Source organism: Schistocerca piceifrons, chromosome 6, assembly GCF_021461385.2.
Source record: "Schistocerca piceifrons isolate TAMUIC-IGC-003096 chromosome 6, iqSchPice1.1, whole genome shotgun sequence".
Taxonomy (NCBI): Eukaryota; Metazoa; Arthropoda; class Insecta; order Orthoptera; family Acrididae; genus Schistocerca; species Schistocerca piceifrons.
The window spans coordinates 187,331,497-187,355,538 of NC_060143.1; the positions used below are offsets into that span (position 1 = coordinate 187,331,497).

The 24,042-nt window shown below is 48.8% G+C and overlaps 7 non-coding genes across 7 annotated transcripts; all 7 read left to right on the top strand.

Moving 5' to 3' along the window:
- The first annotated feature begins 196 nt into the window (after positions 1-196).
- LOC124803688 lies at positions 197-316 on the top strand. Its single transcript, XR_007017231.1, has one exon. It is a non-coding gene; the product is annotated as a 5S ribosomal RNA (ribosomal RNA).
- Positions 317-3,978: 3,662 nt separating this feature from the next.
- On the top strand, positions 3,979-4,098 carry LOC124803701. Its single transcript, XR_007017233.1, has one exon. It is a non-coding gene; the product is annotated as a 5S ribosomal RNA (ribosomal RNA).
- A 3,655-nt stretch (positions 4,099-7,753) lies between these two features.
- Positions 7,754-7,873, top strand: LOC124803713. The gene has a single exon (XR_007017234.1). It is a non-coding gene; the product is annotated as a 5S ribosomal RNA (ribosomal RNA).
- Positions 7,874-11,532: 3,659 nt separating this feature from the next.
- On the top strand, positions 11,533-11,652 carry LOC124803726. Its single transcript, XR_007017236.1, has one exon. It is a non-coding gene; the product is annotated as a 5S ribosomal RNA (ribosomal RNA).
- A 3,651-nt stretch (positions 11,653-15,303) lies between these two features.
- On the top strand, positions 15,304-15,423 carry LOC124803737. Its single transcript, XR_007017237.1, has one exon. It is a non-coding gene; the product is annotated as a 5S ribosomal RNA (ribosomal RNA).
- A 3,655-nt stretch (positions 15,424-19,078) lies between these two features.
- On the top strand, positions 19,079-19,198 carry LOC124803833. Its single transcript, XR_007017307.1, has one exon. It is a non-coding gene; the product is annotated as a 5S ribosomal RNA (ribosomal RNA).
- A 3,658-nt stretch (positions 19,199-22,856) lies between these two features.
- LOC124803880 lies at positions 22,857-22,976 on the top strand. The gene has a single exon (XR_007017331.1). It is a non-coding gene; the product is annotated as a 5S ribosomal RNA (ribosomal RNA).
- Positions 22,977-24,042: the final 1,066 nt, after the last annotated feature.

Below are 24,042 nucleotides of genomic sequence, written 5' to 3' on the forward strand. Positions count from 1 at the left end.
GCAAGTGGCGGCGCGGCGCGCCCGCCAGTCCGGCAGACGCCTCTGAGACGCCGGACGCGCACTCGGCGCCGCCTTCGAGGCTCCAGCTGTTGCGGAAGGACGTGCTCTGCGTCAAATGTGTCACCGAAAACTGCGATTGTGTGTGTTGGGAGAAGAGGCAGAGGCGTCTTCTGTCGTGCGGCTACAGTATAAGGGCGCCAACGGCCATACCATGTTGAATACACCGGTTCTCGTCCGATCACCGAAGTTAAGCAACATCGGGCCCGGTTAGTACTTGGATGGGTGACCGCCTGGGAACACCGGGTGCTCGCACGCCTCGGATTCGGACCAAAATTCGGAAGAACAATCAAGAACGTCATTACAAATGCCACCTCAAAAATAACAGTAAACGGATGGACTTCCAAGTCAATAAGACTGGGAAGATCCGTCAGGCAAGGATGTCCATTATCGATGGCACTTTTCACAATAGCCCTCGACCCACTACTACGAAAACTAACAGCCGAAATCGGAGGATACACAATGGGTGCAACAAACATCGTATGCACGGCCTATGCTGACGACATGGGCATATTCATCCAAAACGAAGAAGAACTAGGAATAATCCAGCCTATCATGGAATCCTTCGAAAAGGCTTCAGGTGCCAAAACGAATCCGACGAAGACAGTGCTACTACCAATAGGCAACGGCAGACTGCGACCAGCGAGACAGTGGTACCGAGTGACAAACAACCATAGGGCACTCGGAGTGGAACTACAGCAGTGCCCTTTGAAAATGGCAGCACAAAACTGGCGCAGCGTCTTGAACACAACGAGAGGGCTCGTGAGGATACACGCGAACCGGAACCTGACGCTGAGCCAAAGAGTGCAGTTAGTAAACGAAACAATCCTGTCGAAAGCGTGGTACATGGCGCAAATACTATGTGCTCCGACGGAAATTGCGCGAGCGATAGGAAGTGCGGCGTACTACTTGCTGTGGAGGCGGGAAATCTTCAAGGTCTCCCAGGCGACGTGTTTCCTGTCAAGGGACGAAGGCGGACTTGGTCTGACTGACGTTAAGACGAAATGCGCGGCACTGCTTCTACACCGTGCGATGAAAATGGCAAACCAGAACAACAACAGTATAACGTCCAGCCTGATAAACCAATATAAACCTGAATCTGAAGAGGCTCCTGTAGACACTACGAACATACCATTCAAGTTGCGGCACATAAAACAGATGGCAATCGACAAGAGTTACATCACCGCGGTCGTTGCCAACCCACAGCAAAGAACGGCGAGGAACATCTACAGCGCTCTGAGGGGGAAGGCAAGAAAGTCCAAAATAGAGACGAGTTTTCCAGACCATGACTGGCCACAGGTCTGGAAGAATGTCTCGGAACGGACACTTCCTGAGCACGCCAGGGACACGTGGTATAAAATCATCCACAAAACAGTGCCGACAAACGAAAAACTGGCACGCATAAAAATGCGGGAATCCCCAAACTGCGAGCTCTGCAACCAGACCGACACCATCGAGCATCGTTTTGGCTGCAGAGAGAGCGGGGAAATATGGGCGGCAGCGAGAAAAATGATCGCCCACATCAACAGAACCGACGAGAGGGCGATACATGTCTCAGCTGTCACTGTCCCGGACGCGAAGCCTTTCCCCAAAGCGAAACGCCTGGCCACAATGTGGATCATCGCCATGACGGCACACGCCATCGTCACGAAACGGCAGACCGACAAGGCGCAGTTCCTCACGGACCTGTGGGAGGAACACAGGAGGGCCAAACAACGCTCCAAGTACCGAGAGACCTTCCAGAACTTCCTGCAGGTCCCGCTGGACGCCGCCTTCCGAGACGCCTTCAACACGACGTGACCGACGCCCTCCCACAACACCCACACCCCAGTCGCTGAGGACTTCGCCCACCAATCCCTCCAAAGCCCCGACGGCAAGAGTGGTGCATTGCGAAAGTGTTGTGAAAATGCGCGCAGAGTGAAAGTGGGTACGTGTAGCAGTGCCAAAGTGAGAGTGACGTGTGCCAATCATAGCCATACAGTGTCCAGTGCCCAATAGCCAAATAAAGCAGGCAAAAGGAAATGATCAGTTTTTAATTTAGTGCAAAGGATACAAGACGTGTTCCAAGGTAACAGCGAAATGTCAAACAGTGTATTTCATGTAATTAATGTGTACTCTCGCCATCTCCATTCAAGGTACGTTTTTTTTTCCCCTCTCTCTCTCTCTCTCTCTCTCTCTCTCTCTCTCTCTGTCTCTCTCTCTCTCTTCTATAATCATTTTTTTTGTTGTTGTTTTGTAGGTTTTTTTTGTGTTTGTCTGTGTTTATTCCTTTGATGTATCCGTGTGTATAGATATAGTTATATACATTTATAAAGTTCGGCGCATCATGTGCCAAAACGTTGCATACCCCTTTGCGATTTACAAAAATTCTAACTTTAGACTTTCTCTGCCCCAAATTTTCCGTGGAACTGTTGCGTCCACTCTCACACAGTACACTAAATAACTTCCCCATTCATCATTTATGCACATAGATGTTCTGGCCCATATTCTCCTTTAGCCTTTGGCAAACACATAGCGAACATGCCAAAATAGGTGTATTCAAATACCATACGGGGGAAAAAAAAAAAAAAAACTTAAAATTAATTTAAATTCAATTTATAAAAAAAATCAAAGTAATGCAGTTTCTTTTTTATGTATAAAAAACCATAAACATTGAAGGGAAAAACTTATATAAAGGACACTCAGTGAATAAAAGTGTTGTAACTAAGCCAAGAGACTACTAAAAGAACAATCAGAACTGAAAACGAGAAAATATACAATTTCATGTAAAGATATGTAATTGTTAAAAATTGTAAATAAAAGTTTATATACGTTTAAAAAAAAAAAAAAAAAAAAGGTGCTGTTGGCTCCCCTTCATTTTCTCCTTTTTACGCCGCTATCCCTGCCAGCCCTCTTTTCATACTACCTTTCTTTTGCGACAAACGTGCTTCCTTAAGCATTTTCAACGTGCTAGGAATGCCTTGAAAATAACGAAACACTACGAATCGACAGATGTGACCTGAAATGAGTCAGGGCCACCTACTGTTTCGTAGCAGTGCAAAACTCCACAGAAGGAAAAAAAAAAAAAAAAAATGAAAATAAATGACTGTAATAAACATAACATACGATATGAATGGCCTCAGTTGGAAGAAGAATGTGCCAAGGAAGATTTCTTAAAAGTGCCTGAAGATAACAAAACGGTATGAACCGACAGATATGTTCTGAAATACGTCAGGGCTGCTTATTGTTTTGTAGCAGCGTACGACTGCAAACTTGTAAACAAAAATGTATCTTTCGTCGCTAGAAGAGAAGGATGCTTTGGCGACCCTCCTGTGCCTTGTGTCCCTGTTTTCGCACCTTTGCACAGGTCTACTGGCCGCAAACGGCGTCTCGGACACGCCCGTTAGGCCCACGGCCGTCTCGCAGATGTTTCTCGTGCTTGTGCTGTCATATGGGCCACGACCCGAGCGGCAGCGAGCGGCAGTCGAGCAAAGTCGGGACAAGTCGGGACGGAAGGGGAGAGGTGCGAATGCACTGCACAGATCACGCAAATACCTGGACGCGAGCCGCGCGGCGTGTGTCAGGTGAGGAAGCTGCCGGGGGCGCCCTCCAGCAGGACACTGCTACACCCCGCACAGCCCCCCGCCGGATAACGGGAACAAGATGCGTCGCCCGCGAGTGTCGGACGCCGCACGCACCAAGCGAAACGAATGACGGGCGGCGCACCGAGCAGCCGCGTGTCTCACGCAAGTGGCGGCGCGGCGCGCCCGCCAGTCCGGCAGACGCCTCTGAGACGCCGGACGCGCACTCGGCGCCGCCTTCGAGGCTCCAGCTGTTGCGGAAGGACGTGCTCTGCGTCAAATGTGTCACCGAAAACTGCGATTGTGTGTGTTGGGAGAAGAGGCAGAGGCGTCTTCTGTCGTGCGGCTACAGTATAAGGGCGCCAACGGCCATACCATGTTGAATACACCGGTTCTCGTCCGATCACCGAAGTTAAGCAACATCGGGCCCGGTTAGTACTTGGATGGGTGACCGCCTGGGAACACCGGGTGCTCGCACGCCTCGGATTCGGACCAAAATTCGGAAGAACAATCAAGAACGTCATTACAAATGCCACCTCAAAAATAACAGTAAACGGATGGACTTCCAAGTCAATAAGACTGGGAAGATCCGTCAGGCAAGGATGTCCATTATCGATGGCACTTTTCACAATAGCCCTCGACCCACTACTACGAAAACTAACAGCCGAAATCGGAGGATACACAATGGGTGCAACAAACATCGTATGCACGGCCTATGCTGACGACATGGGCATATTCATCCAAAACGAAGAAGAACTAGGAATAATCCAGCCTATCATGGAATCCTTCGAAAAGGCTTCAGGTGCCAAAACGAATCCGACGAAGACAGTGCTACTACCAATAGGCAACGGCAGACTGCGACCAGCGAGACAGTGGTACCGAGTGACAAACAACCATAGGGCACTCGGAGTGGAACTACAGCAGTGCCCTTTGAAAATGGCAGCACAAAACTGGCGCAGCGTCTTGAACACAACGAGAGGGCTCGTGAGGATACACGCGAACCGGAACCTGACGCTGAGCCAAAGAGTGCAGTTAGTAAACGAAACAATCCTGTCGAAAGCGTGGTACATGGCGCAAATACTATGTGCTCCGACGGAAATTGCGCGAGCGATAGGAAGTGCGGCGTACTACTTGCTGTGGAGGCGGGAAATCTTCAAGGTCTCCCAGGCGACGTGTTTCCTGTCAAGGGACGAAGGCGGACTTGGTCTGACTGACGTTAAGACGAAATGCGCGGCACTGCTTCTACACCGTGCGATGAAAATGGCAAACCAGAACAACAACAGTATAACGTCCAGCCTGATAAACCAATATAAACCTGAATCTGAAGAGGCTCCTGTAGACACTACGAACATACCATTCAAGTTGCGGCACATAAAACAGATGGCAATCGACAAGAGTTACATCACCGCGGTCGTTGCCAACCCACAGCAAAGAACGGCGAGGAACATCTACAGCGCTCTGAGGGGGAAGGCAAGAAAGTCCAAAATAGAGACGAGTTTTCCAGACCATGACTGGCCACAGGTCTGGAAGAATGTCTCGGAACGGACACTTCCTGAGCACGCCAGGGACACGTGGTATAAAATCATCCACAAAACAGTGCCGACAAACGAAAAACTGGCACGCATAAAAATGCGGGAATCCCCAAACTGCGAGCTCTGCAACCAGACCGACACCATCGAGCATCGTTTTGGCTGCAGAGAGAGCGGGGAAATATGGGCGGCAGCGAGAAAAATGATCGCCCACATCAACAGAACCGACGAGAGGGCGATACATGTCTCAGCTGTCACTGTCCCGGACGCGAAGCCTTTCCCCAAAGCGAAACGCCTGGCCACAATGTGGATCATCGCCATGACGGCACACGCCATCGTCACGAAACGGCAGACCGACAAGGCGCAGTTCCTCACGGACCTGTGGGAGGAACACAGGAGGGCCAAACAACGCTCCAAGTACCGAGAGACCTTCCAGAACTTCCTGCAGGTCCCGCTGGACGCCGCCTTCCGAGACGCCTTCAACACGACGTGACCGACGCCCTCCCACAACACCCACACCCCAGTCGCTGAGGACTTCGCCCACCAATCCCTCCAAAGCCCCGACGGCAAGAGTGGTGCATTGCGAAAGTGTTGTGAAAATGCGCGCAGAGTGAAAGTGGGTACGTGTAGCAGTGCCAAAGTGAGAGTGACGTGTGCCAATCATAGCCATACAGTGTCCAGTGCCCAATAGCCAAATAAAGCAGGCAAAAGGAAATGATCAGTTTTTAATTTAGTGCAAAGGATACAAGACGTGTTCCAAGGTAACAGCGAAATGTCAAACAGTGTATTTCATGTAATTAATGTGTACTCTCGCCATCTCCATTCAAGGTACGTTTTTTTTTCCCCTCTCTCTCTCTCTCTCTCTCTCTCTCTCTCTCTCTGTCTCTCTCTCTCTCTTCTATAATCATTTTTTTTGTTGTTGTTTTGTAGGTTTTTTTTGTGTTTGTCTGTGTTTATTCCTTTGATGTATCCGTGTGTATAGATATAGTTATATACATTTATAAAGTTCGGCGCATCATGTGCCAAAACGTTGCATACCCCTTTGCGATTTACAAAAATTCTAACTTTAGACTTTCTCTGCCCCAAATTTTCCGTGGAACTGTTGCGTCCACTCTCACACAGTACACTAAATAACTTCCCCATTCATCATTTATGCACATAGATGTTCTGGCCCATATTCTCCTTTAGCCTTTGGCAAACACATAGCGAACATGCCAAAATAGGTGTATTCAAATACCATACGGGGGAAAAAAAAAAACAAAACTTAAAATTAATTTAAATTCAATTTATAAAAAAAATCAAAGTAATGCAGTTTCTTTTTTATGTATAAAAAACCATAAACATTGAAGGGAAAAACTTATATAAAGGACACTCAGTGAATAAAAGTGTTGTAACTAAGCCAAGAGACTACTAAAAGAACAATCAGAACTGAAAACGAGAAAATATACAATTTCATGTAAAGATATGTAATTGTTAAAAATTGTAAATAAAAGTTTATATACGTTTAAAAAAAAAAAAAAAAAGGTGCTGTTGGCTCCCCTTCATTTTCTCCTTTTTACGCCGCTATCCCTGCCAGCCCTCTTTTCATACTACCTTTCTTTTGCGACAAACGTGCTTCCTTAAGCATTTTCAACGTGCTAGGAATGCCTTGAAAATAACGAAACACTACGAATCGACAGATGTGACCTGAAATGAGTCAGGGCCACCTACTGTTTCGTAGCAGTGCAAAACTCCACTGAAGGAAAAAAAAAAAAAAAATGAAAATAAATGACTGTAATAAACATAACATACGATATGAATGGCCTCAGTTGGAAGAAGAATGTGCCAAGGAAGATTTCTTAAAAGTGCCTGAAGATAACAAAACGGTATGAACCGACAGATATGTTCTGAAATACGTCAGGGCTGCTTATTGTTTTGTAGCAGCGTACGACTGCAAACTTGTAAACAAAAATGTATCTTTCGTCGCTAGAAGAGAAGGATGCTTTGGCGACCCTCCTGTGCCTTGTGTCCCTGTTTTCGCACCTTTGCACAGGTCTACTGGCCGCAAACGGCGTCTCGGACACGCCCGTTAGGCCCACGGCCGTCTCGCAGATGTTTCTCGTGCTTGTGCTGTCATATGGGCCACGACCCGAGCGGCAGCGAGCGGCAGTCGAGCAAAGTCGGGACAAGTCGGGACGGAAGGGGAGAGGTGCGAATGCACTGCACAGATCACGCAAATACCTGGACGCGAGCCGCGCGGCGTGTGTCAGGTGAGGAAGCTGCCGGGGGCGCCCTCCAGCAGGACACTGCTACACCCCGCACAGCCCCCCGCCGGATAACGGGAACAAGATGCGTCGCCCGCGAGTGTCGGACGCCGCACGCACCAAGCGAAACGAATGACGGGCGGCGCACCGAGCAGCCGCGTGTCTCACGCAAGTGGCGGCGCGGCGCGCCCGCCAGTCCGGCAGACGCCTCTGAGACGCCGGACGCGCACTCGGCGCCGCCTTCGAGGCTCCAGCTGTTGCGGAAGGACGTGCTCTGCGTCAAATGTGTCACCGAAAACTGCGATTGTGTGTGTTGGGAGAAGAGGCAGAGGCGTCTTCTGTCGTGCGGCTACAGTATAAGGGCGCCAACGGCCATACCATGTTGAATACACCGGTTCTCGTCCGATCACCGAAGTTAAGCAACATCGGGCCCGGTTAGTACTTGGATGGGTGACCGCCTGGGAACACCGGGTGCTCGCACGCCTCGGATTCGGACCAAAATTCGGAAGAACAATCAAGAACGTCATTACAAATGCCACCTCAAAAATAACAGTAAACGGATGGACTTCCAAGTCAATAAGACTGGGAAGATCCGTCAGGCAAGGATGTCCATTATCGATGGCACTTTTCACAATAGCCCTCGACCCACTACTACGAAAACTAACAGCCGAAATCGGAGGATACACAATGGGTGCAACAAACATCGTATGCACGGCCTATGCTGACGACATGGGCATATTCATCCAAAACGAAGAAGAACTAGGAATAATCCAGCCTATCATGGAATCCTTCGAAAAGGCTTCAGGTGCCAAAACGAATCCGACGAAGACAGTGCTACTACCAATAGGCAACGGCAGACTGCGACCAGCGAGACAGTGGTACCGAGTGACAAACAACCATAGGGCACTCGGAGTGGAACTACAGCAGTGCCCTTTGAAAATGGCAGCACAAAACTGGCGCAGCGTCTTGAACACAACGAGAGGGCTCGTGAGGATACACGCGAACCGGAACCTGACGCTGAGCCAAAGAGTGCAGTTAGTAAACGAAACAATCCTGTCGAAAGCGTGGTACATGGCGCAAATACTATGTGCTCCGACGGAAATTGCGCGAGCGATAGGAAGTGCGGCGTACTACTTGCTGTGGAGGCGGGAAATCTTCAAGGTCTCCCAGGCGACGTGTTTCCTGTCAAGGGACGAAGGCGGACTTGGTCTGACTGACGTTAAGACGAAATGCGCGGCACTGCTTCTACACCGTGCGATGAAAATGGCAAACCAGAACAACAACAGTATAACGTCCAGCCTGATAAACCAATATAAACCTGAATCTGAAGAGGCTCCTGTAGACACTACGAACATACCATTCAAGTTGCGGCACATAAAACAGATGGCAATCGACAAGAGTTACATCACCGCGGTCGTTGCCAACCCACAGCAAAGAACGGCGAGGAACATCTACAGCGCTCTGAGGGGGAAGGCAAGAAAGTCCAAAATAGAGACGAGTTTTCCAGACCATGACTGGCCACAGGTCTGGAAGAATGTCTCGGAACGGACACTTCCTGAGCACGCCAGGGACACGTGGTATAAAATCATCCACAAAACAGTGCCGACAAACGAAAAACTGGCACGCATAAAAATGCGGGAATCCCCAAACTGCGAGCTCTGCAACCAGACCGACACCATCGAGCATCGTTTTGGCTGCAGAGAGAGCGGGGAAATATGGGCGGCAGCGAGAAAAATGATCGCCCACATCAACAGAACCGACGAGAGGGCGATACATGTCTCAGCTGTCACTGTCCCGGACGCGAAGCCTTTCCCCAAAGCGAAACGCCTGGCCACAATGTGGATCATCGCCATGACGGCACACGCCATCGTCACGAAACGGCAGACCGACAAGGCGCAGTTCCTCACGGACCTGTGGGAGGAACACAGGAGGGCCAAACAACGCTCCAAGTACCGAGAGACCTTCCAGAACTTCCTGCAGGTCCCGCTGGACGCCGCCTTCCGAGACGCCTTCAACACGACGTGACCGACGCCCTCCCACAACACCCACACCCCAGTCGCTGAGGACTTCGCCCACCAATCCCTCCAAAGCCCCGACGGCAAGAGTGGTGCATTGCGAAAGTGTTGTGAAAATGCGCGCAGAGTGAAAGTGGGTACGTGTAGCAGTGCCAAAGTGAGAGTGACGTGTGCCAATCATAGCCATACAGTGTCCAGTGCCCAATAGCCAAATAAAGCAGGCAAAAGGAAATGATCAGTTTTTAATTTAGTGCAAAGGATACAAGACGTGTTCCAAGGTAACAGCGAAATGTCAAACAGTGTATTTCATGTAATTAATGTGTACTCTCGCCATCTCCATTCAAGGTACGTTTTTTTTTCCCCTCTCTCTCTCTCTCTCTCTCTCTCTCTCTCTCTCTGTCTCTCTCTCTCTCTTCTATAATCATTTTTTTTGTTGTTGTTTTGTAGGTTTTTTTTGTGTTTGTCTGTGTTTATTCCTTTGATGTATCCGTGTGTATAGATATAGTTATATACATTTATAAAGTTCGGCGCATCATGTGCCAAAACGTTGCATACCCCTTTGCGATTTACAAAAATTCTAACTTTAGACTTTCTCTGCCCCAAATTTTCCGTGGAACTGTTGCGTCCACTCTCACACAGTACACTAAATAACTTCCCCATTCATCATTTATGCACATAGATGTTCTGGCCCATATTCTCCTTTAGCCTTTGGCAAACACATAGCGAACATGCCAAAATAGGTGTATTCAAATACCATACGGGGGAAAAAAAAAAAAAAACTTAAAATTAATTTAAATTCAATTTATAAAAAAAATCAAAGTAATGCAGTTTCTTTTTTATGTATAAAAAACCATAAACATTGAAGGGAAAAACTTATATAAAGGACACTCAGTGAATAAAAGTGTTGTAACTAAGCCAAGAGACTACTAAAAGAACAATCAGAACTGAAAACGAGAAAATATACAATTTCATGTAAAGATATGTAATTGTTAAAAATTGTAAATAAAAGTTTATATACGTTTAAAAAAAAAAAAAAAAAAAAGGTGCTGTTGGCTCCCCTTCATTTTCTCCTTTTTACGCCGCTATCCCTGCCAGCCCTCTTTTCATACTACCTTTCTTTTGCGACAAACGTGCTTCCTTAAGCATTTTCAACGTGCTAGGAATGCCTTGAAAATAACGAAACACTACGAATCGACAGATGTGACCTGAAATGAGTCAGGGCCACCTACTGTTTCGTAGCAGTGCAAAACTCCACAGAAGGAAAAAAAAAAAAAAAAAATGAAAATAAATGACTGTAATAAACATAACATACGATATGAATGGCCTCAGTTGGAAGAAGAATGTGCCAAGGAAGATTTCTTAAAAGTGCCTGAAGATAACAAAACGGTATGAACCGACAGATATGTTCTGAAATACGTCAGGGCTGCTTATTGTTTTGTAGCAGCGTACGACTGCAAACTTGTAAACAAAAATGTATCTTTCGTCGCTAGAAGAGAAGGATGCTTTGGCGACCCTCCTGTGCCTTGTGTCCCTGTTTTCGCACCTTTGCACAGGTCTACTGGCCGCAAACGGCGTCTCGGACACGCCCGTTAGGCCCACGGCCGTCTCGCAGATGTTTCTCGTGCTTGTGCTGTCATATGGGCCACGACCCGAGCGGCAGCGAGCGGCAGTCGAGCAAAGTCGGGACAAGTCGGGACGGAAGGGGAGAGGTGCGAATGCACTGCACAGATCACGCAAATACCTGGACGCGAGCCGCGCGGCGTGTGTCAGGTGAGGAAGCTGCCGGGGGCGCCCTCCAGCAGGACACTGCTACACCCCGCACAGCCCCCCGCCGGATAACGGGAACAAGATGCGTCGCCCGCGAGTGTCGGACGCCGCACGCACCAAGCGAAACGAATGACGGGCGGCGCACCGAGCAGCCGCGTGTCTCACGCAAGTGGCGGCGCGGCGCGCCCGCCAGTCCGGCAGACGCCTCTGAGACGCCGGACGCGCACTCGGCGCCGCCTTCGAGGCTCCAGCTGTTGCGGAAGGACGTGCTCTGCGTCAAATGTGTCACCGAAAACTGCGATTGTGTGTGTTGGGAGAAGAGGCAGAGGCGTCTTCTGTCGTGCGGCTACAGTATAAGGGCGCCAACGGCCATACCATGTTGAATACACCGGTTCTCGTCCGATCACCGAAGTTAAGCAACATCGGGCCCGGTTAGTACTTGGATGGGTGACCGCCTGGGAACACCGGGTGCTCGCACGCCTCGGATTCGGACCAAAATTCGGAAGAACAATCAAGAACGTCATTACAAATGCCACCTCAAAAATAACAGTAAACGGATGGACTTCCAAGTCAATAAGACTGGGAAGATCCGTCAGGCAAGGATGTCCATTATCGATGGCACTTTTCACAATAGCCCTCGACCCACTACTACGAAAACTAACAGCCGAAATCGGAGGATACACAATGGGTGCAACAAACATCGTATGCACGGCCTATGCTGACGACATGGGCATATTCATCCAAAACGAAGAAGAACTAGGAATAATCCAGCCTATCATGGAATCCTTCGAAAAGGCTTCAGGTGCCAAAACGAATCCGACGAAGACAGTGCTACTACCAATAGGCAACGGCAGACTGCGACCAGCGAGACAGTGGTACCGAGTGACAAACAACCATAGGGCACTCGGAGTGGAACTACAGCAGTGCCCTTTGAAAATGGCAGCACAAAACTGGCGCAGCGTCTTGAACACAACGAGAGGGCTCGTGAGGATACACGCGAACCGGAACCTGACGCTGAGCCAAAGAGTGCAGTTAGTAAACGAAACAATCCTGTCGAAAGCGTGGTACATGGCGCAAATACTATGTGCTCCGACGGAAATTGCGCGAGCGATAGGAAGTGCGGCGTACTACTTGCTGTGGAGGCGGGAAATCTTCAAGGTCTCCCAGGCGACGTGTTTCCTGTCAAGGGACGAAGGCGGACTTGGTCTGACTGACGTTAAGACGAAATGCGCGGCACTGCTTCTACACCGTGCGATGAAAATGGCAAACCAGAACAACAACAGTATAACGTCCAGCCTGATAAACCAATATAAACCTGAATCTGAAGAGGCTCCTGTAGACACTACGAACATACCATTCAAGTTGCGGCACATAAAACAGATGGCAATCGACAAGAGTTACATCACCGCGGTCGTTGCCAACCCACAGCAAAGAACGGCGAGGAACATCTACAGCGCTCTGAGGGGGAAGGCAAGAAAGTCCAAAATAGAGACGAGTTTTCCAGACCATGACTGGCCACAGGTCTGGAAGAATGTCTCGGAACGGACACTTCCTGAGCACGCCAGGGACACGTGGTATAAAATCATCCACAAAACAGTGCCGACAAACGAAAAACTGGCACGCATAAAAATGCGGGAATCCCCAAACTGCGAGCTCTGCAACCAGACCGACACCATCGAGCATCGTTTTGGCTGCAGAGAGAGCGGGGAAATATGGGCGGCAGCGAGAAAAATGATCGCCCACATCAACAGAACCGACGAGAGGGCGATACATGTCTCAGCTGTCACTGTCCCGGACGCGAAGCCTTTCCCCAAAGCGAAACGCCTGGCCACAATGTGGATCATCGCCATGACGGCACACGCCATCGTCACGAAACGGCAGACCGACAAGGCGCAGTTCCTCACGGACCTGTGGGAGGAACACAGGAGGGCCAAACAACGCTCCAAGTACCGAGAGACCTTCCAGAACTTCCTGCAGGTCCCGCTGGACGCCGCCTTCCGAGACGCCTTCAACACGACGTGACCGACGCCCTCCCACAACACCCACACCCCAGTCGCTGAGGACTTCGCCCACCAATCCCTCCAAAGCCCCGACGGCAAGAGTGGTGCATTGCGAAAGTGTTGTGAAAATGCGCGCAGAGTGAAAGTGGGTACGTGTAGCAGTGCCAAAGTGAGAGTGACGTGTGCCAATCATAGCCATACAGTGTCCAGTGCCCAATAGCCAAATAAAGCAGGCAAAAGGAAATGATCAGTTTTTAATTTAGTGCAAAGGATACAAGACGTGTTCCAAGGTAACAGCGAAATGTCAAACAGTGTATTTCATGTAATTAATGTGTACTCTCGCCATCTCCATTCAAGGTACGTTTTTTTTTCCCCTCTCTCTCTCTCTCTCTCTCTCTCTCTCTGTCTCTCTCTCTCTCTTCTATAATCATTTTTTTTGTTGTTGTTTTGTAGGTTTTTTTTGTGTTTGTCTGTGTTTATTCCTTTGATGTATCCGTGTGTATAGATATAGTTATATACATTTATAAAGTTCGGCGCATCATGTGCCAAAACGTTGCATACCCCTTTGCGATTTACAAAAATTCTAACTTTAGACTTTCTCTGCCCCAAATTTTCCGTGGAACTGTTGCGTCCACTCTCACACAGTACACTAAATAACTTCCCCATTCATCATTTATGCACATAGATGTTCTGGCCCATATTCTCCTTTAGCCTTTGGCAAACACATAGCGAACATGCCAAAATAGGTGTATTCAAATACCATACGGGGGAAAAAAAAAAAAAAACTTAAAATTAATTTAAATTCAATTTATAAAAAAAATCAAAGTAATGCAGTTTCTTTTTTATGTATAAAAAACCATAAACATTGAAGGGAAAAACTTATATAAAGGACACTCAGTGAATAAAAGTGTTGTAACTAAGCCAAGAGACTACTAAAAGAACAATCAGAACTGAAAACGAGAAAATATACAATTTCATGTAAAGATATGTAATTGTTAAAAATTGTAAATAAAAGTTTATATACGTTTAAAAAAAAAAAAAAAAAAAAGGTGCTGTTGGCTCCCCTTCATTTTCTCCTTTTTACGCCGCTATCCCTGCCAGCCCTCTTTTCATACTACCTTTCTTTTGCGACATACGTGCTTCCTTAAGCATTTTCAACGTGCTAGGAATGCCTTGAAAATAACGAAACACTACGAATCGACAGATGTGACCTGAAATGAGTCAGGGCCACCTACTGTTTCGTAGCAGTGCAAAACTCCACAGAAGGAAAAAAAAAAAAAAAATGAAAATAAATGACTGTAATAAACATAACATACGATATGAATGGCCTCAGTTGGAAGAAGAATGTGCCAAGGAAGATTTCTTAAAAGTGCCTGAAGATAACAAAACGGTATGAACCGACAGATATGTTCTGAAATACGTCAGGGCTGCTTATTGTTTTGTAGCAGCGTACGACTGCAAACTTGTAAACAAAAATGTATCTTTCGTCGCTAGAAGAGAAGGATGCTTTGGCGACCCTCCTGTGCCTTGTGTCCCTGTTTTCGCACCTTTGCACAGGTCTACTGGCCGCAAACGGCGTCTCGGACACGCCCGTTAGGCCCACGGCCGTCTCGCAGATGTTTCTCGTGCTTGTGCTGTCATATGGGCCACGACCCGAGCGGCAGCGAGCGGCAGTCGGGACAAGTCGGGACAAGTCGGGACGGAAGGGGAGAGGTGCGAATGCACTGCACAGATCACGCAAATACCTGGACGCGAGCCGCGCGGCGTGTGTCAGGTGAGGAAGCTGCCGGGGGCGCCCTCCAGCAGGACACTGCTACACCCCGCACAGCCCCCCGCCGGATAACGGGAACAAGATGCGTCGCCCGCGAGTGTCGGACGCCGCACGCACCAAGCGAAACGAATGACGGGCGGCGCACCGAGCAGCCGCGTGTCTCACGCAAGTGGCGGCGCGGCGCGCCCGCCAGTCCGGCAGACGCCTCTGAGACGCCGGACGCGCACTCGGCGCCGCCTTCGAGGCTCCAGCTGTTGCGGAAGGACGTGCTCTGCGTCAAATGTGTCACCGAAAACTGCGATTGTGTGTGTTGGGAGAAGAGGCAGAGGCGTCTTCTGTCGTGCGGCTACAGTATAAGGGCGCCAACGGCCATACCATGTTGAATACACCGGTTCTCGTCCGATCACCGAAGTTAAGCAACATCGGGCCCGGTTAGTACTTGGATGGGTGACCGCCTGGGAACACCGGGTGCTCGCACGCCTCGGATTCGGACCAAAATTCGGAAGAACAATCAAGAACGTCATTACAAATGCCACCTCAAAAATAACAGTAAACGGATGGACTTCCAAGTCAATAAGACTGGGAAGATCCGTCAGGCAAGGATGTCCATTATCGATGGCACTTTTCACAATAGCCCTCGACCCACTACTACGAAAACTAACAGCCGAAATCGGAGGATACACAATGGGTGCAACAAACATCGTATGCACGGCCTATGCTGACGACATGGGCATATTCATCCAAAACGAAGAAGAACTAGGAATAATCCAGCCTATCATGGAATCCTTCGAAAAGGCTTCAGGTGCCAAAACGAATCCGACGAAGACAGTGCTACTACCAATAGGCAACGGCAGACTGCGACCAGCGAGACAGTGGTACCGAGTGACAAACAACCATAGGGCACTCGGAGTGGAACTACAGCAGTGCCCTTTGAAAATGGCAGCACAAAACTGGCGCAGCGTCTTGAACACAACGAGAGGGCTCGTGAGGATACACGCGAACCGGAACCTGACGCTGAGCCAAAGAGTGCAGTTAGTAAACGAAACAATCCTGTCGAAAGCGTGGTACATGGCGCAAATACTATGTGCTCCGACGGAAATTGCGCGAGCGATAGGAAGTGCGGCGTACTACTTGCTGTGGAGGCGGGAAATCTTCAAGGTCTCCCAGGCGACGTGTTTCCTGTCAAGGGACGAAGGCGGACTTGGTCTGACTGACGTTAAGACGAAATGCGCGGCACTGCTTCTACACCGTGCGATGAAAATGGCAAACCAGAACAACAACAGTATAACGTCCAGCCTGATAAACCAATATAAACCTGAATCTGAAGAGGCTCCTGTAGACACTACGAACATACCATTCAAGTTGCGGCACATAAAACAGATGGCAATCGACAAGAGTTACATCACCGCGGTCGTTGCCAACCCACAGCAAAGAACGGCGAGGAACATCTACAGCGCTCTGAGGGGGAAGGCAAGAAAGTCCAAAATAGAGACGAGTTTTCCAGACCATGACTGGCCACAGGTCTGGAAGAATGTCTCGGAACGGACACTTCCTGAGCACGCCAGGGACACGTGGTATAAAATCATCCACAAAACAGTGCCGACAAACGAAAAACTGGCACGCATAAAAATGCGGGAATCCCCAAACTGCGAGCTCTGCAACCAGACCGACACCATCGAGCATCGTTTTGGCTGCAGAGAGAGCGGGGAAATATGGGCGGCAGCGAGAAAAATGATCGCCCACATCAACAGAACCGACGAGAGGGCGATACATGTCTCAGCTGTCACTGTCCCGGACGCGAAGCCTTTCCCCAAAGCGAAACGCCTGGCCACAATGTGGATCATCGCCATGACGGCACACGCCATCGTCACGAAACGGCAGACCGACAAGGCGCAGTTCCTCACGGACCTGTGGGAGGAACACAGGAGGGCCAAACAACGCTCCAAGTACCGAGAGACCTTCCAGAACTTCCTGCAGGTCCCGCTGGACGCCGCCTTCCGAGACGCCTTCAACACGACGTGACCGACGCCCTCCCACAACACCCACACCCCAGTCGCTGAGGACTTCGCCCACCAATCCCTCCAAAGCCCCGACGGCAAGAGTGGTGCATTGCGAAAGTGTTGTGAAAATGCGCGCAGAGTGAAAGTGGGTACGTGTAGCAGTGCCAAAGTGAGAGTGACGTGTGCCAATCATAGCCATACAGTGTCCAGTGCCCAATAGCCAAATAAAGCAGGCAAAAGGAAATGATCAGTTTTTAATTTAGTGCAAAGGATACAAGACGTGTTCCAAGGTAACAGCGAAATGTCAAACAGTGTATTTCATGTAATTAATGTGTACTCTCGCCATCTCCATTCAAGGTACATTTTTTTTTCCCCTCTCTCTCTCTCTCTCTCTCTCTCTCTCTCTCTCTGTCTCTCTCTCTCTCTTCTATAATCATTTTTTTTGTTGTTGTTTTGTAGGTTTTTTTTGTGTTTGTCTGTGTTTATTCCTTTGATGTATCCGTGTGTATAGATATAGTTATATACATTTATAAAGTTCGGCGCATCATGTGCCAAAACGTTGCATACCCCTTTGCGATTTACAAAAATTCTAACTTTAGACTTTCTCTGCCCCAAATTTTCCGTGGAACTGTTGCGTCCACTCTCACACAGTACACTAAATAACTTCCCCATTCATCATTTATGCACATAGATGTTCTGGCCCATATTCTCCTTTAGCCTTTGGCAAACACATAGCGAACATGCCAAAATAGGTGTATTCAAATACCATACGGGGGAAAAAAAAAAACAAAACTTAAAATTAATTTAAATTCAATTTATAAAAAAAATCAAAGTAATGCAGTTTCTTTTTTATGTATAAAAAACCATAAACATTGAAGGGAAAAACTTATATAAAGGACACTCAGTGAATAAAAGTGTTGTAACTAAGCCAAGAGACTACTAAAAGAACAATCAGAACTGAAAACGAGAAAATATACAATTTCATGTAAAGATATGTAATTGTTAAAAATTGTAAATAAAAGTTTATATACGTTTAAAAAAAAAAAAAAAAAGGTGCTGTTGGCTCCCCTTCATTTTCTCCTTTTTACGCCGCTATCCCTGCCAGCCCTCTTTTCATACTACCTTTCTTTTGCGACAAACGTGCTTCCTTAAGCATTTTCAACGTGCTAGGAATGCCTTGAAAATAACGAAACACTACGAATCGACAGATGTGACCTGAAATGAGTCAGGGCCACCTACTGTTTCGTAGCAGTGCAAAACTCCACTGAAGGAAAAAAAAAAAAAAAATGAAAATAAATGACTGTAATAAACATAACATACGATATGAATGGCCTCAGTTGGAAGAAGAATGTGCCAAGGAAGATTTCTTAAAAGTGCCTGAAGATAACAAAACGGTATGAACCGACAGATATGTTCTGAAATACGTCAGGGCTGCTTATTGTTTTGTAGCAGCGTACGACTGCAAACTTGTAAACAAAAATGTATCTTTCGTCGCTAGAAGAGAAGGATGCTTTGGCGACCCTCCTGTGCCTTGTGTCCCTGTTTTCGCACCTTTGCACAGGTCTACTGGCCGCAAACGGCGTCTCGGACACGCCCGTTAGGCCCACGGCCGTCTCGCAGATGTTTCTCGTGCTTGTGCTGTCATATGGGCCACGACCCGAGCGGCAGCGAGCGGCAGTCGAGCAAAGTCGGGACAAGTCGGGACGGAAGGGGAGAGGTGCGAATGCACTGCACAGATCACGCAAATACCTGGACGCGAGCCGCGCGGCGTGTGTCAGGTGAGGAAGCTGCCGGGGGCGCCCTCCAGCAGGACACTGCTACACCCCGCACAGCCCCCCGCCGGATAACGGGAACAAGATGCGTCGCCCGCGAGTGTCGGACGCCGCACGCACCAAGCGAAACGAATGACGGGCGGCGCACCGAGCAGCCGCGTGTCTCACGCAAGTGGCGGCGCGGCGCGCCCGCCAGTCCGGCAGACGCCTCTGAGACGCCGGACGCGCACTCGGCGCCGCCTTCGAGGCTCCAGCTGTTGCGGAAGGACGTGCTCTGCGTCAAATGTGTCACCGAAAACTGCGATTGTGTGTGTTGGGAGAAGAGGCAGAGGCGTCTTCTGTCGTGCGGCTACAGTATAAGGGCGCCAACGGCCATACCATGTTGAATACACCGGTTCTCGTCCGATCACCGAAGTTAAGCAACATCGGGCCCGGTTAGTACTTGGATGGGTGACCGCCTGGGAACACCGGGTGCTCGCACGCCTCGGATTCGGACCAAAATTCGGAAGAACAATCAAGAACGTCATTACAAATGCCACCTCAAAAATAACAGTAAACGGATGGACTTCCAAGTCAATAAGACTGGGAAGATCCGTCAGGCAAGGATGTCCATTATCGATGGCACTTTTCACAATAGCCCTCGACCCACTACTACGAAAACTAACAGCCGAAATCGGAGGATACACAATGGGTGCAACAAACATCGTATGCACGGCCTATGCTGACGACATGGGCATATTCATCCAAAACGAAGAAGAACTAGGAATAATCCAGCCTATCATGGAATCCTTCGAAAAGGCTTCAGGTGCCAAAACGAATCCGACGAAGACAGTGCTACTACCAATAGGCAACGGCAGACTGCGACCAGCGAGACAGTGGTACCGAGTGACAAACAACCATAGGGCACTCGGAGTGGAACTACAGCAGTGCCCTTTGAAAATGGCAGCACAAAACTGGCGCAGCGTCTTGAACACAACGAGAGGGCTCGTGAGGATACACGCGAACCGGAACCTGACGCTGAGCCAAAGAGTGCAGTTAGTAAACGAAACAATCCTGTCGAAAGCGTGGTACATGGCGCAAATACTATGTGCTCCGACGGAAATTGCGCGAGCGATAGGAAGTGCGGCGTACTACTTGCTGTGGAGGCGGGAAATCTTCAAGGTCTCCCAGGCGACGTGTTTCCTGTCAAGGGACGAAGGCGGACTTGGTCTGACTGACGTTAAGACGAAATGCGCGGCACTGCTTCTACACCGTGCGATGAAAATGGCAAACCAGAACAACAACAGTATAACGTCCAGCCTGATAAACCAATATAAACCTGAATCTGAAGAGGCTCCTGTAGACACTACGAACATACCATTCAAGTTGCGGCACATAAAACAGATGGCAATCGACAAGAGTTACATCACCGCGGTCGTTGCCAACCCACAGCAAAGAACGGCGAGGAACATCTACAGCGCTCTGAGGGGGAAGGCAAGAAAGTCCAAAATAGAGACGAGTTTTCCAGACCATGACTGGCCACAGGTCTGGAAGAATGTCTCGGAACGGACACTTCCTGAGCACGCCAGGGACACGTGGTATAAAATCATCCACAAAACAGTGCCGACAAACGAAAAACTGGCACGCATAAAAATGCGGGAATCCCCAAACTGCGAGCTCTGCAACCAGACCGACACCATCGAGCATCGTTTTGGCTGCAGAGAGAGCGGGGAAATATGGGCGGCAGCGAGAAAAATGATCGCCCACATCAACAGAACCGACGAGAGGGCGATACATGTCTCAGCTGTCACTGTCCCGGACGCGAAGCCTTTCCCCAAAGCGAAACGCCTGGCCACAATGTGGATCATCGCCATGACGGCACACGCCATCGTCACGAAACGGCAGACCGACAAGGCGCAGTTCCTCACGGACCTGTGGGAGGAACACAGGAGGGCCAAACAACGCTCCAAGTACCGAGAGACCTTCCAGAACTTCCTGCAGGTCCCGCTGGACGCCGCCTTCCGAGACGCCTTCAACACGACGTGACCGACGCCCTCCCACAACACCCACACCCCAGTCGCTGAGGACTTCGCCCACCAATCCCTCCAAAGCCCCGACGGCAAGAGTGGTGCATTGCGAAAGTGTTGTGAAAATGCGCGCAGAGTGAAAGTGGGTACGTGTAGCAGTGCCAAAGTGAGAGTGACGTGTGCCAATCATAGCCATACAGTGTCCAGTGCCCAATAGCCAAATAAAGCAGGCAAAAGGAAATGATCAGTTTTTAATTTAGTGCAAAGGATACAAGACGTGTTCCAAGGTAACAGCGAAATGTCAAACAGTGTATTTCATGTAATTAATGTGTACTCTCGCCATCTCCATTCAAGGTACGTTTTTTTTTCCCCTCTCTCTCTCTCTCTCTCTCTCTCTCTCTCTGTCTCTCTCTCTCTCTTCTATAATCATTTTTTTTGTTGTTGTTTTGTAGGTTTTTTTTGTGTTTGTCTGTGTTTATTCCTTTGATGTATCCGTGTGTATAGATATAGTTATATACATTTATAAAGTTCGGCGCATCATGTGCCAAAACGTTGCATACCCCTTTGCGATTTACAAAAATTCTAACTTTAGACTTTCTCTGCCCCAAATTTTCCGTGGAACTGTTGCGTCCACTCTCACACAGTACACTAAATAACTTCCCCATTCATCATTTATGCACATAGATGTTCTGGCCCATATTCTCCTTTAGCCTTTGGCAAACACATAGCGAACATGCCAAAATAGGTGTATTCAAATACCATACGGGGGAAAAAAAAAAAAAAAACTTAAAATTAATTTAAATTCAATTTATAAAAAAAATCAAAGTAATGCAGTTTCTTTTTTATGTATAAAAAACCATAAACATTGAAGGGAAAAACTTATATAAAGGACACTCAGTGAATAAAAGTGTTGTAACTAAGCCAAGAGACTACTAAAAGAACAATCAGAACTGAAAACGAGAAAATATACAATTTCATGTAAAGATATGTAATTGTTAAAAATTGTAAATAAAAGTTTATATACGTTTAAAAAAAAAAAAAAAAAAAAAGGTGCTGTTGGCTCCCCTTCATTTTCTCCTTTTTACGCCGCTATCCCTGCCAGCCCTCTTTTCATACTACCTTTCTTTTGCGACAAACGTGCTTCCTTAAGCATTTTCAACGTGCTAGGAATGCCTTGAAAATAACGAAACACTACGAATCGACAGATGTGACCTGAAATGAGTCAGGGCCACCTACTGTTTCGTAGCAGTGCAAAACTCCACAGAAGGAAAAAAAAAAAAAAAAAAATGAAAATAAATGACTGTAATAAACATAACATACGATATGAATGGCCTCAGTTGGAAGAAGAATGTGCCAAGGAAGATTTCTTAAAAGTGCCTGAAGATAACAAAACGGTATGAACCGACAGATATGTTCTGAAATACGTCAGGGCTGCTTATTGTTTTGTAGCAGCGTACGACTGCAAACTTGTAAACAAAAATGTATCTTTCGTCGCTAGAAGAGAAGGATGCTTTGGCGACCCTCCTGTGCCTTGTGTCCCTGTTTTCGCACCTTTGCACAGGTCTACTGGCCGCAAACGGCGTCTCGGACACGCCCGTTAGGCCCACGGCCGTCTCGCAGATGTTTCTCGTGCTTGTGCTGTCATATGGGCCACGACCCGAGCGGCAGCGAGCGGCAGTCGAGCAAAGTCGGGACAAGTCGGGACGGAAGGGGAGAGGTGCGAATGCACTGCACAGATCACGCAAATACCTGGACGCGAGCCGCGCGGCGTGTGTCAGGTGAGGAAGCTGCCGGGGGCGCCCTCCAGCAGGACACTGCTACACCCCGCACAGCCCCCCGCCGGATAACGGGAACAAGATGCGTCGCCCGCGAGTGTCGGACGCCGCACGCACCAAGCGAAACGAATGACGGGCGGCGCACCGAGCAGCCGCGTGTCTCACGCAAGTGGCGGCGCGGCGCGCCCGCCAGTCCGGCAGACGCCTCTGAGACGCCGGACGCGCACTCGGCGCCGCCTTCGAGGCTCCAGCTGTTGCGGAAGGACGTGCTCTGCGTCAAATGTGTCACCGAAAACTGCGATTGTGTGTGTTGGGAGAAGAGGCAGAGGCGTCTTCTGTCGTGCGGCTACAGTATAAGGGCGCCAACGGCCATACCATGTTGAATACACCGGTTCTCGTCCGATCACCGAAGTTAAGCAACATCGGGCCCGGTTAGTACTTGGATGGGTGACCGCCTGGGAACACCGGGTGCTCGCACGCCTCGGATTCGGACCAAAATTCGGAAGAACAATCAAGAACGTCATTACAAATGCCACCTCAAAAATAACAGTAAACGGATGGACTTCCAAGTCAATAAGACTGGGAAGATCCGTCAGGCAAGGATGTCCATTATCGATGGCACTTTTCACAATAGCCCTCGACCCACTACTACGAAAACTAACAGCCGAAATCGGAGGATACACAATGGGTGCAACAAACATCGTATGCACGGCCTATGCTGACGACATGGGCATATTCATCCAAAACGAAGAAGAACTAGGAATAATCCAGCCTATCATGGAATCCTTCGAAAAGGCTTCAGGTGCCAAAACGAATCCGACGAAGACAGTGCTACTACCAATAGGCAACGGCAGACTGCGACCAGCGAGACAGTGGTACCGAGTGACAAACAACCATAGGGCACTCGGAGTGGAACTACAGCAGTGCCCTTTGAAAATGGCAGCACAAAACTGGCGCAGCGTCTTGAACACAACGAGAGGGCTCGTGAGGATACACGCGAACCGGAACCTGACGCTGAGCCAAAGAGTGCAGTTAGTAAACGAAACAATCCTGTCGAAAGCGTGGTACATGGCGCAAATACTATGTGCTCCGACGGAAATTGCGCGAGCGATAGGAAGTGCGGCGTACTACTTGCTGTGGAGGCGGGAAATCTTCAAGGTCTCCCAGGCGACGTGTTTCCTGTCAAGGGACGAAGGCGGACTTGGTCTGACTGACGTTAAGACGAAATGCGCGGCACTGCTTCTACACCGTGCGATGAAAATGGCAAACCAGAACAACAACAGTATAACGTCCAGCCTGATAAACCAATATAAACCTGAATCTGAAGAGGCTCCTGTAGACACTACGAACATACCATTCAAGTTGCGGCACATAAAACAGATGGCAATCGACAAGAGTTACATCACCGCGGTCGTTGCCAACCCACAGCAAAGAACGGCGAGGAACATCTACAGCGCTCTGAGGGGGAAGGCAAGAAAGTCCAAAATAGAGACGAGTTTTCCAGACCATGACTGGCCACAGGTCTGGAAGAATGTCTCGGAACGGAC